Genomic DNA, 16742 nt, shown 5'->3' on the forward strand with positions numbered 1-16742 from the left:
GTTTTATTTGCAGTTGAGAGTTTGAAGCAGCCCAGCAGCTTTTTGTATTGGTTAGGGAGGGTTTCCTTCTGGCTGACATAGTAATGCTCTGGGCTTCCTGAAATAGGGCTAGTGTCCAGCAGTGAAACACCATGGAAGCACTGTCTTAGTACTAGGTAGCTTCGTGGTTTATTAAGAGCAAGCATTAAATCATATTGGAAAACTATATTACTTCTACAACATACTCCTTATAGCACCTTTACAGTTTCCAAATCTTTATTTTCGACAGTTGGCCTGCGCCCAGGTGATGAGCATGCTCAGAGAATATGTCTGGTTAGCAACTATCAAACCTATGAAGTATCTGCAATTCATCCATGCTTCTCCCACCAGCAGGTGTCATTCTGGAAAAAGGAAAATATTGTAAATTCCCGAACTGGAGAATTTGGCTGTGACAAAGAAGGAAAAAAAAAAAAAAGTTTGCTTAAAATTTAGCTTTTGAAGGCTACTTTACTCCAAACTAAAACCAAGTGAAAGCTGGCTGGTCTGCATTTTTAAATAATCTTTGTTCAGTGTGTAATCTTGACCTATAAGTAGCAAAGGGCAGACGTAAAGCTGTCTTCTGCTTTTTACTGTTTTCTGTGATGTGTTTACCACTGCTTACTCACTGCCCCCCTCCCCCCCATGACTATGAAATCAGCAATATTCATCAGTCTTCCCACAAGAAACAAAGAATTACGGTGTTGAATTCAGATCTCATTTACTTCAAGGTAAACTTGGAGTAATCTCATTGAAGCAACTGAAAGCAGAAATGTTTAGAATTTAGTCTGAAGCAACCAAAAGTAGTATTTAACTTTCTACTCCATAAATAAGCAGAAAATAATCTCATAATAATTTTAATGTCTCTTATAATATTTATGTTTTCCTGTAAGTGTTCATCTGGGTATTAGCTGCAATCTCCCTTAATATACAGAGACTGTTTTTGATGTTTCATGATCACAGTCAGAAAGCTGTGGCAGAACTGTAAAGAACCAAGACCCTGCTGGTTCATTACCGAGGGCTCCTGGTCTATCAAGTCTAGTCTTTGGCTGTTAAAACCAAACTTACTGTGAAATCCATGCAGGACATGCCTTGACCACCCTGTGTGCTGCTGGAAGCTTGTTCCAACCCATCACAACTCTGATGATTATAAATATTTTTCTGTTTTTCTGTCTTTTACATTTATTCAGATACCTTGTATCTCTATTGTCCTTTTACATTAAATAGTTTTCCCCCTACCATTTGCATCAGTATGTAGCTGAGAGGTCTGGGCCAGAGCATCCTCACCTGAACAAACACAATTTGCATTACTTTCTTCCAGAAGCTTAGCTTTCCAATCCCCTGGCATCACTTTAAGTTAAATTGATCTACTTTAAACAGAGGCAAGCAGAAGTGTGCACCCTTTGTTTTTGCCTTGCATACAACATCAATGCAACAGCTTCCACACCCCTCTAGAAATACTTCACCTGCTACATCTTAGCCCTGTATCTAACTTCTTTTTTGTAACTTCATCTCAATCATCTTCTGTTTAACTGGTCCAGCCAGGTTTACCTTCTCCTCAGCCATTTCTAGAAGGACTACAAAGGACTGTGTGCTACTGTGGTATGATGGCCCGCCAAACTCTTCCTGGAATCAAGGGAAATTTGCTTGAGGGAAAACATGAAAACAAGTTCCAAGGCTTGGCTGCAAGGAGCACATTAAAGTGGGAATTGATTTTACATTTTTAGAATTTTTATTTGCAACGAAGTGATGTAAAATAGTTGTGCTGTTGGCAGCCATGTCTTTTCCAAGATGTTATTTAATTACAAATGTAACAACACTTTTCTTGTGAACAGTATCAAGCACTCAGTTGCTGAATGAGAAAAAATAGTATATAAACACAGAATTAAAAACTTCACTCTAAAATAGCTAAAAGCTGTATTCTTTGGTTTGCATGGAGCCTGTATTAATGTTTGCTGAGTTTTTGAGTATTTAACTTTGAAAATGTAGTGGTATTCTAAAATTTGAATTCAGAAAGTATAAAAGTGTTGTGAATATGACTAGTTCATTATGGCCTTTATAGGATCTAGATAACAAGCAATGATAATCTCCAGCAGATTTTTGTACAGAAAAGGATGAGATTTAGACAAAGTTATTTTGTTGGAACCCAGAGTGCCGAGAATATTTCTCTGCCTGTTTTTAAGGGTTCTTACCCCCCTGAACAACACTGTTTTAACCTCCAACCTTGGAAAAAATTACCAATGATCAGACAGGAACTAGAAAATACAGTATACTGGAGAACACCAATGATGGACTTGCTTCAGTTTTTGACTTGCTAAGAGGAGACTGTGACATCATGTCTCCCAGGACTCTTACGCCTGAGGCTCAAAAGGCTCTTGACAGAATGGCAAAAGCCAAATACTCATTTTTTGGAAAATATAAAAATATCCATCTGCCAGTGGATACATTTTCCAATGCGGTTTTTGCTTCTTTGCACACCGGAGAAATAGCGAAACATGCACGTCAGCATTTTCTGCAAGCATTTGCATCATTAGGTATACTTTAAAAGATAAAAACAAACAATAGTCTAGCTTATATAGCAAAAGAGCTACATAAATTCTTAATGAGTTAGGATGCACATCACTCCTTCGGTATTCCTCATTTTCCTACAGGGTAAGCAATTATTGAAAGAACACACCAAACTTTAAAATCCCCTTTTGGTTAAACAAAAAAAGGGGGGGAGGCAGAGGCTACGCCTCAAATGCGCTTGAATAAAGCGCTGCAGGTTTTAAATTTTTTTAAAAACAGTTTTTTAGCAAAATCAAATTCGCTTATAATTAGACATTTTCCCAACACCATATAGACAAAGTTAAGGGCAAACCCTTTGGTTTAGATCAGAAATCCAGAGATAGGGAAAATTGAAAGTGCATTTCAACTAATAACTTGGGGCAAAGGGTATGCTTGTGTCTCAACAGGTGCAGGACCGAAGTGGATTCCCGCAAAAACCAGGAAACCTTATCAAGTCCAGCAACAAGCAGGAATCGACTCCAGGAACAAGGAGGTGAGCACGCAGACGTGAATCAGTGTCAACACTACTGTCGATGCCACAGACATCAGTTGTCTTTCTGTGCAAGAACTGTGGACTGAGTCTTATGTAAAAAGTGGGAAAGTTAATGGTGTAAATTTTGTATGTAAGAGTGTGGTAGAAGTTGTGTTACAGATCAGAGATTCCTATGTGGGATAAAGCTGTTGAGAATGAAGCTCAATCAGGTGTTACACTTGTGCCTTATCATCTCACTGACTGCCTTAAGCAATGCAGCTTTCCCAGTAAAACAACCAAAAGAAAATGTCTGGGAGATTTTGTCCAATGCATCAGGCCTAGATACCATCTGTCTAACTCATTCAAGGCCAATGAAACCATTTTCAATATGTTTGGTCAGTCTACCAGCAGACAAATGGCCACCTTCCAAAAATGCTAATCTAAAACTTTCACAATTCGCTTCAAATCCAGTGGAAAGTTGGGATGTTTGGACCAAATCCCTTCTGGAGGCTCCTTACGAACCTCAGGAATTGGAAATTTTTGGTTCAATAAAGATGGAGTTTTGTGTAGTATTCAGTTCTCCAGGGTTGAAACAAAATAAAGACAAGGTAACAGATGTCACTCCAAATTACGAAATATATAGAAATGCAACATCTTGGTGCAATTCAACCTTAAAGATGAACACACCGTCCAACCAGGCTCCATTGCAATTGCCACGAGGGATGTTTCTCATTTGTGGGGACAGAATTTGGCCTGCAATTCCCTCAAATGTCAAGGGTGGTCCATGCAGCTTTGGAAAGCTTTCTTTGCTAACATCTAATGCAAAAGTGATAAAAGAACATAAGAGTAGGGAGAAAAGATTTGATGAGCAATATAAATCTGATTGTAATGACAAATTTGCAGCTTGGAATTTTGGACAAAGGTTTTCTGCAGCTCTCCTTTTGCCTGGTGCTGCTGCAGGAGCAGCCTTAAGACAATTGGATCAATTGCGCTGTTGGCTAAGTAAGAACTCTCGTGCTGTCTCTCTCGCACTGAGCGATATGTTAACTGATGTTCAGAGTGTGAGACAAGCGACTCTGCAAAGAGCAGCAATTGATTATCTTCTATTAGTGCATGGACATGGATGTGAAGAATTTGAAGGTATGTGTTGTATGAATTTGTCAGATCATTCAAAATCCATCCATGAAAGTATATGGCAATTAGAGGATGGAATAGCTAAACTTGGAGAAGAAAGTGGATCATTGTTGAACGATTTGTTCAATTGGTTTGACCTTACATCCTTATGGAGAAAAATTCTGAAGATAGGTTTGTATGTTTTAACTATTGTTGTAATTCTTTTAGTATGTGTGCCTTGTATACTTCACTGTGCTAGACTAGAGCCATGGACAAAGCTGCCAAGGAAGTCTTTTTGGCTCAAACAGGAGGGGGAGATGTAGGAACCCAGAGTGCCGAGAATATTTCTCTGCCTGTTTTTAAGGGTTCTTACCCCCCTGAACAACACTGTTTTAGCCTCAAACCTTGGAAAAAATTACCAAAGGTCAGACAGGAACTAGAAAATACAGTGGTGTGAATTAGGTGATAGACTACTATGTAAGATTGTCACAGGGTGAAAAATTTAGAGATTTTGGGCTTCTCTTTGTAGTAAATAGATAAGAGTGAAAAATACCAAAATGGAGGATTGTTGTTGTTCTCTAAACCTTCTTCTCCTTCTTCTACTACTCCATGTTCTGCAGTAAAAGTAGTGTGTAATGATTGGATAGGGAATTCCGCAGTTCCTGGCTGTGTTACTGAATAATTGGTAGGAAAGTGAAAATAATATATGTTTTTAGTAACCATTGGTTAAATTATCTTTAAAAGGCTGTGTAAATCTTAATAATTAGAGACTTCTCTCCTGCTTTCTGTGCTCTGTGCTGTACCTGGGTCACGCTAGTGGCTCTGTTCCTCTGATAAGACTTAATAAACAACTATCCAGCAGCATTGAAACTCAAGGAAAAGTCTTGGTTTATCTTTGAAACTCCTTGCAAGGACTTTTAGAAAATTCTCTCCCATCAGGAGAGACTTGATTTATGGCACAGTTCAGTGTCATTATTTCTTCAAGGTTTTTGCTATTTTTCCCCAGGTTTTTAATTAAGTGAAATCATATAAAATTATGTTCAGTCTCTTTTGATTTTTAATTTTGGTGGCTTATTTTACTAGTTTTAGAAAAAACCCATGTGCCTAAACATAGGCCTGTGCATTTTAGAGCCCATAGGGATCCCATCTGGCTTCTCAGTGCCAGTTCAAAGGTGTGGTATTTTGTCAAAGGTCAAAAGTCACCTGTAGGTCCCACATTGTGCCAGCCCTGCACAAATATCCTGGGTACTCCAGGGTATTCTTGCAGGCATTAGGTACCTTCTTTCAGGCACCTGAATTTCCACTTTAGAAAACTGCTGTAAAAGGTAATATGCCTCTGCAAATGCTTAACAAAATTAAAGGTATCACGTCTGGGAAGGTAATTCCGTCAAAAGTGTTTTATGTCAGGTTAACAAGGCATAGAGGCAGGAAAGTACTTTCATATCTAACAAGGACAGAGGTGCTGTATTCAATGGGATGCTATCAAGGGTCTGCTTTGAATTACAGTGGCTGAACTGAACCTGTGTGTGTGTGTTGGGAGTTGCTGTTGTTGAGCGAATGCACCATGGAAGGTCCTGGCCAGGAGCCTGGGTCTTCTCATCAGGACTGTAGTGGTTTGAGGTTCAAAATTCTTAAGAGTCTGGCTAAAGGAAGCTTAATTCCCAGTTTTGGGCATGATGCAGCAACCTAATTTTGCTGAAGAAAGCGGTAATTTCAGGTACCAGACACTTGGATAGAAGGGATTAAAGAAATATTTCTTTAATTAAAAAAATACTTCTTTAATTAAAGAAATTAAATTGAAGAATTCATTAATTAGATATGCAATTAGAAACTTATGTTAATGAGGTCCAGTTTTGATGGTCTATTGAATAAGAGGGAAGTTAAAAGTCTTGACTATACTAGTTAGCATAGTTATATATAAATTGCACAATGTGGGGTTGAGCATTTCTGAATTGTTATTTTATAACAAGAGCAATTTGTTGTATATAATATATAAAAATTATATATGGTATATGTATAAAATATATAACTCATCTTAAAATAAAATTAAAGCTAATGGAAAGTAGTGAATTCTGGATAAAATTCACCACAGGCATTGATTAGGATTGTGTAGACAAAGAACACTTTCCTGTGAACTTTTTAAGATCACTCACTAGCATTATGATTGATAGGAATTTGGACTACTTTTGCAGAAGTTAAAAAAATGGTTACAGAAAAAGTCATGATGGATGGTGACTTACAAAGCAATCATAAAATCTGATTTAGTAAAGCACGATATTAATTTTACAGTTTGCAAGTGAAAGAGAGAACTGTTTCCGTGAACTCTGGTCTTTTTTTTTTTTAAAGTATTTATCAATCTTTTTCAGGATGGACTCCTTAGGCATGGCTGCAATGGTTGTTTGAAACAAGAAACAGATACCCTCTTGGTGTCATTCATCTCTGATCACTGCGGATCTGATCTTGAATGAAGGTGGAAGAAAACTCCTACAGAGAACTGGGAATGGTTTGTCTCTTAAGAAGGGTATAATGGCATTTCTAAAGATTTTACCAAATATCAGGGCATGTGATAAAAGTTTATGGATTGGGAATTAATGGAAAGACTGTGAAATGGGAAAGAATTCACATTATGGCAAGCCTTGGAGAGCTAACACCTAAGCACCCTGAAATCTGTGACCAAGCCCACAGAATAACTTGAGGTGATGGAACTATCTCAGATGACTGTTTTTTCAAAATATAATTTGTCAGCCCCTGTAGCCTTCCCCAGACAGACTGGGAAAATACATTCCTTTTATTAATATTAGTCCAGGGGACTGGAGGATATTCTGGGCAGTGAAACAGATAGTTTATGGAAATTGCTACAGAATTCAGATTAAAAAAAAAAAGGCAGTGCTAATTTGTACCTGGGAGTTGGTATCTGTTTTAAAAAATACTGTTCCAAAGATAATTTTTTTACATTATATATGTATTAAATAACACATCTACATGATGAAACATGAAATGTATAATTAAAACAATGACCGTAAGTATAGAACTGTGTAAACACTACCTAAATCATATGTGTAAACATTAAATAAACTGTTTCATTTCTAGAGGTTACAGAAAACACTTAAAAATTTTATACAGTCTTTCCACCTCTCCCCTCCACTATTTTTTAATATAATTGCAGTTTTAGAGCTAATCCATGTATTAGTTTTTTAATATTTGCAGTTGTGTTAAATTTTACTGAGGAACAATTTAGTTTGGGGAAACCGTTGAATCTGTGGTTTGAGAATTTGTCCCAAATACCAATATTTTTCCTACACTGGCTGCTGTATATTTGTGGTCACCCAATGGCAATGCATACAAAGACCATGTGCAGTGGCAGCGCCTCTCACAGGGAATACCAGCAGGGAAAATGGAAGTGATCAATGCACACAGAAATTGCTCTTCTTGGTGGAGGTCTCATGTAGGCAGCACTTGAATGACACTTTATGTTTCTGGATAAGTTGAAGGAAGGAGATAGAAACCATTTGAAAGCCATTGTTTATGTTCCCTGGAATGGGCTGGAAGGAACAGCTCTTCTGAGACACATCTTTACATTGAACATATGCAGAGCTGTGTCATCAGTAATTCTGAAAACATGCTTACAATGGTTGGGTAAAATATTTAGTCACCCTTTAAATATGTTAGCTCATACACCAATTTTAGATGTCTACTGCACTTAACATTTCCAATAACTGGTTTCATTAAGATTTTTAGTGATACAAATTCATAACAAAAGGCAGTTAATACAGAGTGCAGTTATGAGACCAAAATACACATGGTTTAAATTTAAAGAGTTAAATGTTAGCATTTCCCTATAGGGAAAGGTTATTTGGGCAGTGGTGTACTGACATTATCACCACCCACAGAGAAGGGAACCTGTTGATCATATTGGTTAAGCAGAAATTCAAAAAAGGAAAATTGTAGGTCTAGAGGGTTTGCTTGGTGTAAGTGAATCACACAGGAAAAAATGCTGATACCCAGGGTTGTTGTAGTGACTTTTTTTGATGGTTAGAAAGAGAAATAAGCACAGGATATTTTTGTCAAGTTTGAGGGTTTAGATTGCTTGCTAGGTAAAATTGGTCTTAGTTATTAATATAGTGGAAAGTTAAATGATGGTCATGGAAATATGATAATAAATGCTGTTGTAAATCAGATATAAATTATTTTCTGTGTCCATTTAAAATACTCCAATGTGTTAACAATTGGGTTGAAGGGCTTCTAAGAACATTAATGTGGAAAATAAAGGAAAGCTTCTGTCAAGAAGGTGTTTCTGGACACTGCCATGCTGTTTCTGGCAAATCATATCTGATTAGATACAGGCAAACAAGCAGCATTCATTTAGCAGAAAATAGTGCTATCTGTATGTCTGGATTTCTGTTTGAAGAAGCCTTTATAATTATCTTACTGGACCTAGCTAGAAACAAATCTATTAAGAAAAAAATTACTGATTTGCCACTATTTAATGTTAGTTTAATCGGACGACTCTGTCTATAAGCTTCTTCTAATATTCTTGGAAGAAAACGACATAAAATTGGATGGGTTTGAGTAGTTTCATACAGACATGGGACCGCACAGAAAAACCAGGTATCAGCATCACTGCTGTAAGGAGAACTTGTCTCTGACCCTCAGTCAGTCAGCTTGAACACAGGCTGAGCTACCCCAGGCTACCAGTCCTGTACGCTTTGCTTTTGAAACTTTCGGTGTGAGATATAGTTTCAACATGAAAAGTCAAAACACAGTGGTTTACAATCAGTTTTGCTTTGTTTGAAGCTAAAACTCAAAACAAAACTCCTGGAGTATAGAACTGTATGCAGCAAAACATAAGAAAGTTGACAGAAAAACTCTGCCGACTGAGCCAGCTAGTTTCACTCAGCTCTTGAAATAACTCCTTTCTGCAAGTTCACTTTTCTGCACATGTGTGAGATGTCAAAAATGAGTTGGTTTCACAACCCCGTGGCACAGATAAATGCCACATCTCTAAAGCTTCACCCTTTGTTTAAGCAAGGTCTCACTCTCATTCTCTGTCTTGGCTTATAGTTTTGACACCTGCCAAGAGATGAAATTTTCTCAGCTCTAGGTTAGTTACATTTAACTTTTGTACATCTGTAAAACAAAGAATTTCTGGTAAGACCCAAATTCAGTTTGTATGCTTTTTATAGTTGTATCCAGCACCAGGAACTCATTTCCCAAATCTTTATCAATGCTCTAAATGGCTGCTACTCCCAAAAGGAGAGTAGCCACTTCACCACTTGGAGGTCATTCAAGGATTCATGTGCTTTAAGCTCAAAACCTGGTGTTTCAGGGATGTTGAACACCTGCTGCTATTCCTAGCTGGTATGGGAGCTGCAGGATCTCATGCCCTTGTGAATATCAGACCCCTCATCCCAAGGTACTCTTATTCACAGTGGGGCAGTGAGCAGTCCTCTGCTCTGTTTTCAGTTTTTGTAAAATTTTAGTGTAACTCAACAAACTAATGAACTGCACTGATATTGTCCTGGTTTCAGCTGTCTGGTACAGTGCTGTGTTTTGGATTTCATATGAGAATTATGTTGATAACACACTGATGTTTTAGTTGTTGCTAAGTAGTGCTTACTCTCAATCAAGGACTTTTCACTGTCTCATGCTCTGCCAAAATCTGGAGGCAGCATGGCCAGGACAGGTGTCCTGAACTGGCCAAAGAGATGTTCCATACCACAGAATGTCTTATATAAGAATATAAACTGCTGGAGTTTGGCTGGGAGCTGCTATCAGTGCTTGGGGATGGGCTGAGCAGTGTTGAGTGTGTAGTGAGCAAATGTACTGAGCATCACTTGTTTCTGCTGGGTTTTATTTACACACCCCCTAGCTCCCCAATGTATTTTCATTACAATTATTATTATCTTAATATTTTCTTTTGCTTGAATCATTGCTCATCTCAACACAAGAGGTGTACTTTTTCTTCGAATTCACCTCCCCATCGGTGCAGGTGGGGAAGTGAGCAAGTGGCTGTGTGGTACTTGATTGCCATCTGGGGTTAAACCATGACAGAGACAGAGACACTTTTAACAGAGCATTGCTGAGTACGTATGAGCTCAGACAAGTCAGAGCTCCTTTGTTTGCTGGGCAGCTGGTCCATATTCTTTCCCCCAAAATACTGAGGGACTTTCTAAATTATCACTGATGGAGAAGCAAGACCTCAGTAGCAGTGGGGCTAAGGGAATCAGCTTTTAGATGTAGCTCTCACACTTTGGCAACTTAGTTGAGAAGAGCTAGACTGATATTCAGAAAAAAAAATCAAATAATCAGTGATCTTGTGTGCATGTATTTTGGTTATTCATGTGTCAAATTTTCTTGGTGAACTGGTATCTAGAAAAGTGCAAGGGAAATGGCTGAGTACAAAGTTTTAAAGGGGTCTTGAAATATAGCTTACAGACTTGAGCTACACGAGAGTTATTGTTAGTGGAATTTACGATATAATGGCTCACCTTTGCACAAGAGTGAATTTTATATGGTATGATCATATGTTACCAAGAAAAGCCCCAAAACACTGAACTGTTGGTGGAACGCAAATATTATGTGACTCTGAATCTCACTTCGTATTTTAAACCATGAGAGTTTAGATCTGAGTCATCGTAACTTGTAAGTAGGAGATATATGTATATATGTATGCATATATAGCATGCAGGCTATAAACAAGTCTTCTGTCTTCGGGTTGTTTTCCTCTTAAATTGCAGATTTGGTTCTTTGTTACTGTAAATCGTTATAGCCTCAATGAAAAGTCAGAAGTCAGCTGAGTTGCTTTGAAAACTTGAAAACAAACCTGGACTAGAAATCTTTACAGGGTACTATTTTCTTCTCTGTTTCACCCCTCTGATTTTCAGAGCCCTTGGGCCACCAGACCACGTTATGCTTCTCTTACACCCCTGCTTCTCCACGGTGCTTCCTACATGGAGCTGGTGTTAGAATTTGCCCAACCTCTAATTTGTCTCTCAGAGCACTCTAATCTTGCATTAGAGGCAGAAGCATTGTTAGCACTGCTAAAAGAGCTTCTTTAAACCAAGATCTTTGTTGGACACCCCTGTAGTTAGAGCAAGAGCTGGAGAAGAGGGCACACGAGTGCCTGCTAACAGCCCCAGAGACACATGTGGGGAAAAGTTATTTTTCTTCCTTTTTTCCTTTTAACTCATCACTTAACTTTAAACATGCATCTAGCCAAGCTATGCAGAGAGTGACTTGCTGAGCAGAGGACTGTAAGGTAGGATTAGAGGCTCTGTTTAAGACAAAATCTGCTTCAGTCTAGAGATCAATCCCACCACAAAATAAAATTAGCTTTAAAAGTAATGAGATTTTCCACTGTTAACTTAATAGCAGCAAACCACATGTTCTAAACAATGTTCTTTTTTTTTTTTTTTGGTATAAGGACTCATTTTTAGGAACAAACCCCAGACCATTAGCCCTGCCATTTTTCCACTGCTGGAGGAAAACGTGAGCTCTTGCTGAGCTGTATGGTAAATATCTTGGATACATCTGAATCTACCACCAGTAAAAAGGCCTCTAAAATGCTAGCATGGAGGAACCAGTTTAAGGTACAGGAAATGGAAAAAATGGGAAAAAGAAGAAACATCTCTTTGGATCTTTAGTTCTGTTAATTTTTAGATTATATTTCTTCTGGGCTCCTAAAATCTTCAGTAACAAACAAGCTTTCTTTTAAAAAGTATTAAGTTATCAAAACATTTACCAGGTCCTAATACTAAATCCTAGCAGTCAGCAATGTTTAAGTTCAGCCATATCATTTTGCTGAGTAAGTTGTGCTAAAACTTAAAGTTTTCCCCTCAAAATGGTCTTTCAAAATGAGATTGATATTGTGAGAAAAAAAGAAAAAAAAAGGAAGAACGCCTTCATCATGAGGAATTATGGAATTAATTTTCTTTATATACTCTGTTTGCACAAGACATTTTTGTTAACTCTTAATAAAAATACCATTCAGCTGCTACTTTCATTGTTTTTATCCTGGGACCAATACAACATTGTCATTATTGGATATAAAGTGCTGTAAAAACAAATCTAATTTGTTAAGTTTATTTTGATAAGAAATAAATATAAAGGTAGTGCATAGTTTGTACAGAGCTGCTATCATAGGACTCCTGGGTATAATTTATATAAAGAAAATAAAAAAGCATACATAACTTTCTAGTTGATTTCCTTTAACAGGGCTAATTGAAAACAGTTTCTGTTATTTAAAAGTAATTTATTTTAAATATACTTTTTAAAACAAAGTTCTTATTGATATCCATTTTAAGTATATTATCTCAGTGTGGGATACAAGTAAAAGGTCAAATCTTGTAGGAGTATTTTCTGTATGACTCAGTTCTGATCATAGATAAACTTATCGGAGAAACCAAATTAGTTAACCTTTTCACTACCAAAAGCTCGTTTTAACAGGCTACGATGGTTTCTTTCACAAATGCAGGACTTCAAACTCATACTTCTGTTCTGAAACATGAAAAAGAGAGTGCTAATTTCTCTCTTCTCTCTCTGATAAAAGGCAAAGGTTTGTGATTTTAAGATGAAATTAAACTTGTTGAGGTTCAGTGTGTAGGCACAGTAAGCAATACACTATTAATTTTTAGTCAGGAGCTGCTGTGCATAGCGGTGCAGAAGCAGATGCATTTTTTTTTTACTTTATGTCTGTAATTTATGGACATTGTGGAATGATATATTTTTTCTTGCCCAGTAGCATAATCCATATGTATGGATCTGATTACTGGAGCACTGAAAGACAAAATGGCTGTAGGTGGCATATCTCTAGAAAGCAGCCTCTTTCCATATGGCTTGATAGGTTGTCCAATTCCTGCCCGCTTAACTGGTTTGTGATGTTTCTCAGAAATCCCTTCAGCTCCGCTTCCTCCTTTGTTTCCATTGCAGCGGCACTGACGGTTCAACGACTTGGGTTGTTTCAATTCACTCAGCCTAACTCAACAATGCCAGAAATTGCCCTTCTTTCCTAAAGCCGAATCCAGAGTGATTAAAAGGCTTTAATGGACTTCAGATCTGGGACCACACTCATGTCTGGCAAAAACTCTCTCAGATGCTAATGTGCCAAAGCTGCCTTCATGGCATTTGGCAATCTCACCTCTTATCAGCACAATTTAATGTGGTAGCTGGGGGACAGTTTGACTCATGTAGAGTTTTGCCTGTGAACTCATTCCTACCACCTTTACTTATTTTGCATAGTATCGACACTCACTGACTTGAGTGAAAAAGTTGTGCTGAAAGGGATTAAAAATGGTCTCTCTCCAAATGGCTCCAAGAGAGCTACATTTCAGGCAGTACCTGGAGGAGAGCTCTTGAGACACAGATATTAATAATATTTCTAATGTTCAGTGAAGTAAACACGTTAAAAATATCCGTCAGTGAAGATATCTAGAAATCTGGTTTTGAAGGTCAAAGCACGTAGCCTTTGAGCTGAGCTGTAGGAGTACACTGGCTCTGCACAGCAAGAAGTAAAAAAAACCCAGTCTGTAAGGCTTGTCCCAAGTTGAACTCTAATGGGCTTGGGGTGGAAATTTTCTCAGCCCTGGTCGTATGCAATAAAACATTTGTCTCATGCTGGTAGTGGCAATGAACATTTTTTTTCTTCCATAATTTACAAAATATGAGCAAGTAGGTAGTTAAAGCATTTCAATTCTTCCATGAATGGAATAACTGTACATGGTATTTTCTAAGCAGAGAAATAACTGGCACTTGGGGAATTACTTTGTCACTCTCACAAAATGTAATTTCATCCAAATGGGAAAAATAATGCAATTATCTGGGCAGATAATGCAGCACACTTGGCATACATGGGCAGTGAAGATAGTATTTTATTTCATGAACAAGAGATGAGTGCTTTGGAAAACTTGTTGGTTTGCTTTTAATTATTAAAAGAGCAAATTCATGGTTTCTTTGGTGACTAGTCATACTGTATAGTATTTTCTTTTTTGTTCTATTTAAATTTAGATTGGTTATTCATACTTCCTGGCAGTGGTTATAAGAGGAGGATGACTGAGAATTTAGTAGGTGAGTTAATCTCATTTTTACTGTGTCTCAAGAGCCACCCACTTTCCCTTCATATGACTCGATACCAGAAACTTCTTACAAGTTTTGCAGAGTGAGACCAAAGTTTTGACCTTCTTCTTTTCTGCTCCGTTTTTGTTGCTCCCCTTTATTCTTCTGCACATTTCTTGTTTTCCAGCCCCTCTCACGAGCCCAACACTCGGCTCATCTGCACATATGCCTTCTCCCTGCAGATGCTGGGTGGGATTGCCCAGCGGGCACTTGAGGTCAGGGAGTCAGTAGAGAGTGATTAGCTGGCTGCTGACTCAAAGAGTCGAAGCCCTGAGGTCCCCAGCAAAACCACATCTGTAGATCCATGCCCTGAAAATGAGCATGCTCCTAATGTCCATAAGGAATCACTCGAACATCAGGGCTGCTGAGACTGGGTGGATTTGTGTAACAGGTGAGCACTACGAGGTGTTGAAGCCGTTCTCCCTATTGAAATGTTACAGCTTCTTCCCCCTAGAGTGGGCATCAGGGGACATCATAACATGGAGGTTTGTACCACAGCCCCACTTTCAGCCTGAGTTCTCATAGAGGCTGTCTCCTCTTTTCTATTTGGCCAATTATTTTCATGTGGCTTTTAGAAACGCTGGTAACTTTGAGATCTTTATCACATTTAGCTTCTCTGGCCAAGGAATTCAGCAGCTTTTCAAAGGGAAAGGATACAGATGTGCACATGCAGACACTGACACTGCCTTCAAAACAGGGCTAAGTTATAGACAGCAGAGAAATCTTTTTGGCATTCAGGCACTAGTGGTTGCACTAGCCCTTGGTGAGGATTTTCAGTGGGAAATTTGATCTAGGTGTGGTGTGGTGTCTCTAGATGCTTCACTTTCTGACTTTCACTGAAAGATGATTGAAACAGGCCCTGAATGTGCTGCCAGTCTCATTATCTGAGATAATGAGAATAAGGGAGATTGAAAATGACTCAGTGCATCTTGTAACAGGTATACTAAACCACTGTCCTGATGTCAGAGAAGTACACAAACCCTCTGTGATAAATCTTCCTGGTGCACCTTACAGCTTCTGAATCTTGCTAAATACTCTCCAATGCTTCTACTCCTAAAATAACCCTCATTGTCCTGAGCCTTTTAAATAAAGCACTGCCAAAACATGACACCATTTAGCAACAGGCTTGAGAGACCTTTCTTCTCCCTGTTGCCATTCTGGGTTGTGGGTGTTTAACTTGCCCAGGGCTCTCTCTGATCATGAATGACAGCACAGCCCTGTGCTGTGCTAAGCAGCTGAGCACATGCTCCTTTTTCTGCTGTAAGCCTACAATGAGCACAGCAGCAAGACAGTTGCGCTTGGGAAAAGAGTTTCCAGGTTTTAGCAGTGAAATATGCAGAACTTTGAAGCCCAGAAGTGACAGTTTTGAGCTAAAAGAAGGTTATCTTGTTTTTCCCCCGAATACGTCTGTTGGTCTTGGTAAAGATAGGGCCTCTTTCCAAACCTCACCACACTTACAGCCCTAGACTATCTTGGCTGCAACAACAATAAAAACTACCTTCAGCTTTGTATTTTCTTTTCCATTTCAAGCCCTCTAAATTATATGTTGACATTCTCACTGCTAGCTGAAGAGCAGCATATCTCACAATATTGCAGTCTTCATGTGTGACACGTGGCATGATGTTGAGGAATATGCCCAGAGCAGTGTTTTGTGGACTTCACCTGCAGCCAGGTACAAAGAATGAAAGTTGCAGCAGCTGCTAAAGGACAGGTTCATAAAGGAGTTGAACACTTTGAATCAAAAAGGGGGAGCTGTGAGTGTTTTGAAGGATCAGGGTTTAAGGACTTCTCTTGGCTTCAGCTTCAGGCAAAGCTGGACCATCTTTCACTGAGAAAGAAATCAGCCTTTTTGACCGAAGTGAGAAGCAATTGATTGAGTGTTTCTGCTTCCCTGCTTCCCAGTGCCTCACACTCCTGAGTATGGATGCCTCTTATTAATTATCATGGACCTGAAACCTTTCCACAATTACTGTGATTGCAGTTCTGCAAATAGGAAGTAATAGTGAGATACAATCACTAAGTGTGGTCCTGTTGTGTCTGTGGGCTTCTCTAAAGGCTGACTGAACACAGCGTCCCACCATGGCTAATTTTCCCCTGCAGTATATTGTCTCTAAGAAAGCTGAAGCCATACAATTCCCCTTTTGCTCTCCCACTACATTTTTATGTTCTGAGGAGGAAAAAAAACCAAACCAGCTTTTTTTTTTCAGCTGGAAGAGACAATATATATGCTTCTAATGTGCTCTTCGAGTCATTACTCAGCTGCAGAAAGTGCTCCAGTACACAAGTACAGGAGATGTGTTTGTGTCTGGTCATCTCTGGAATGCGTAGCCGCCGAGTGAAAGGCTGGGAAACTCTTGTGGACGGCTGTGCCAGTGATGACCTGCCAGCACTGACAGCCTGGTCTCTAATGGTGGAGAGGGATCATGGGTGCCTCTGCAGCACTGAGGGTCTCCAGAATGCTGGGAGCGTGAAAGCTGGAAGGATG

The 16742-nt window shown here is 38.8% G+C and overlaps 1 long non-coding RNA gene across 18 annotated transcripts in view; it reads left to right on the forward strand.

Moving 5' to 3' along the window:
- Window positions 1–14092, forward strand: part of LOC108446604 — a 95895-nt gene extending 81803 nt beyond the window's left edge. For 10 of the 18 annotated variants that reach the window (XR_001861848.1, XR_001861844.1, XR_001861849.1 and 7 more), the window contains 2 exons: window positions 2949–3055; window positions 6514–14092. This is a non-coding gene — a long non-coding RNA (uncharacterized LOC108446604). Of the gene's footprint in view, window positions 1–268; window positions 1883–2948; window positions 3056–6513 lie in introns of those variants that run through there. The other 8 variants (XR_001861846.1, XR_001861850.1, XR_001861852.1 and 5 more) reach the window with 2 other exon arrangements.
- Window positions 14093–16742: the final 2650 nt, after the last annotated feature.

Source organism: Corvus brachyrhynchos, unplaced genomic scaffold (assembly GCF_000691975.1).
Source record: "Corvus brachyrhynchos isolate BGI_N302 unplaced genomic scaffold, ASM69197v1 scaffold202, whole genome shotgun sequence".
NCBI lineage: Eukaryota > Metazoa > Chordata > Aves > Passeriformes > Corvidae > Corvus > Corvus brachyrhynchos.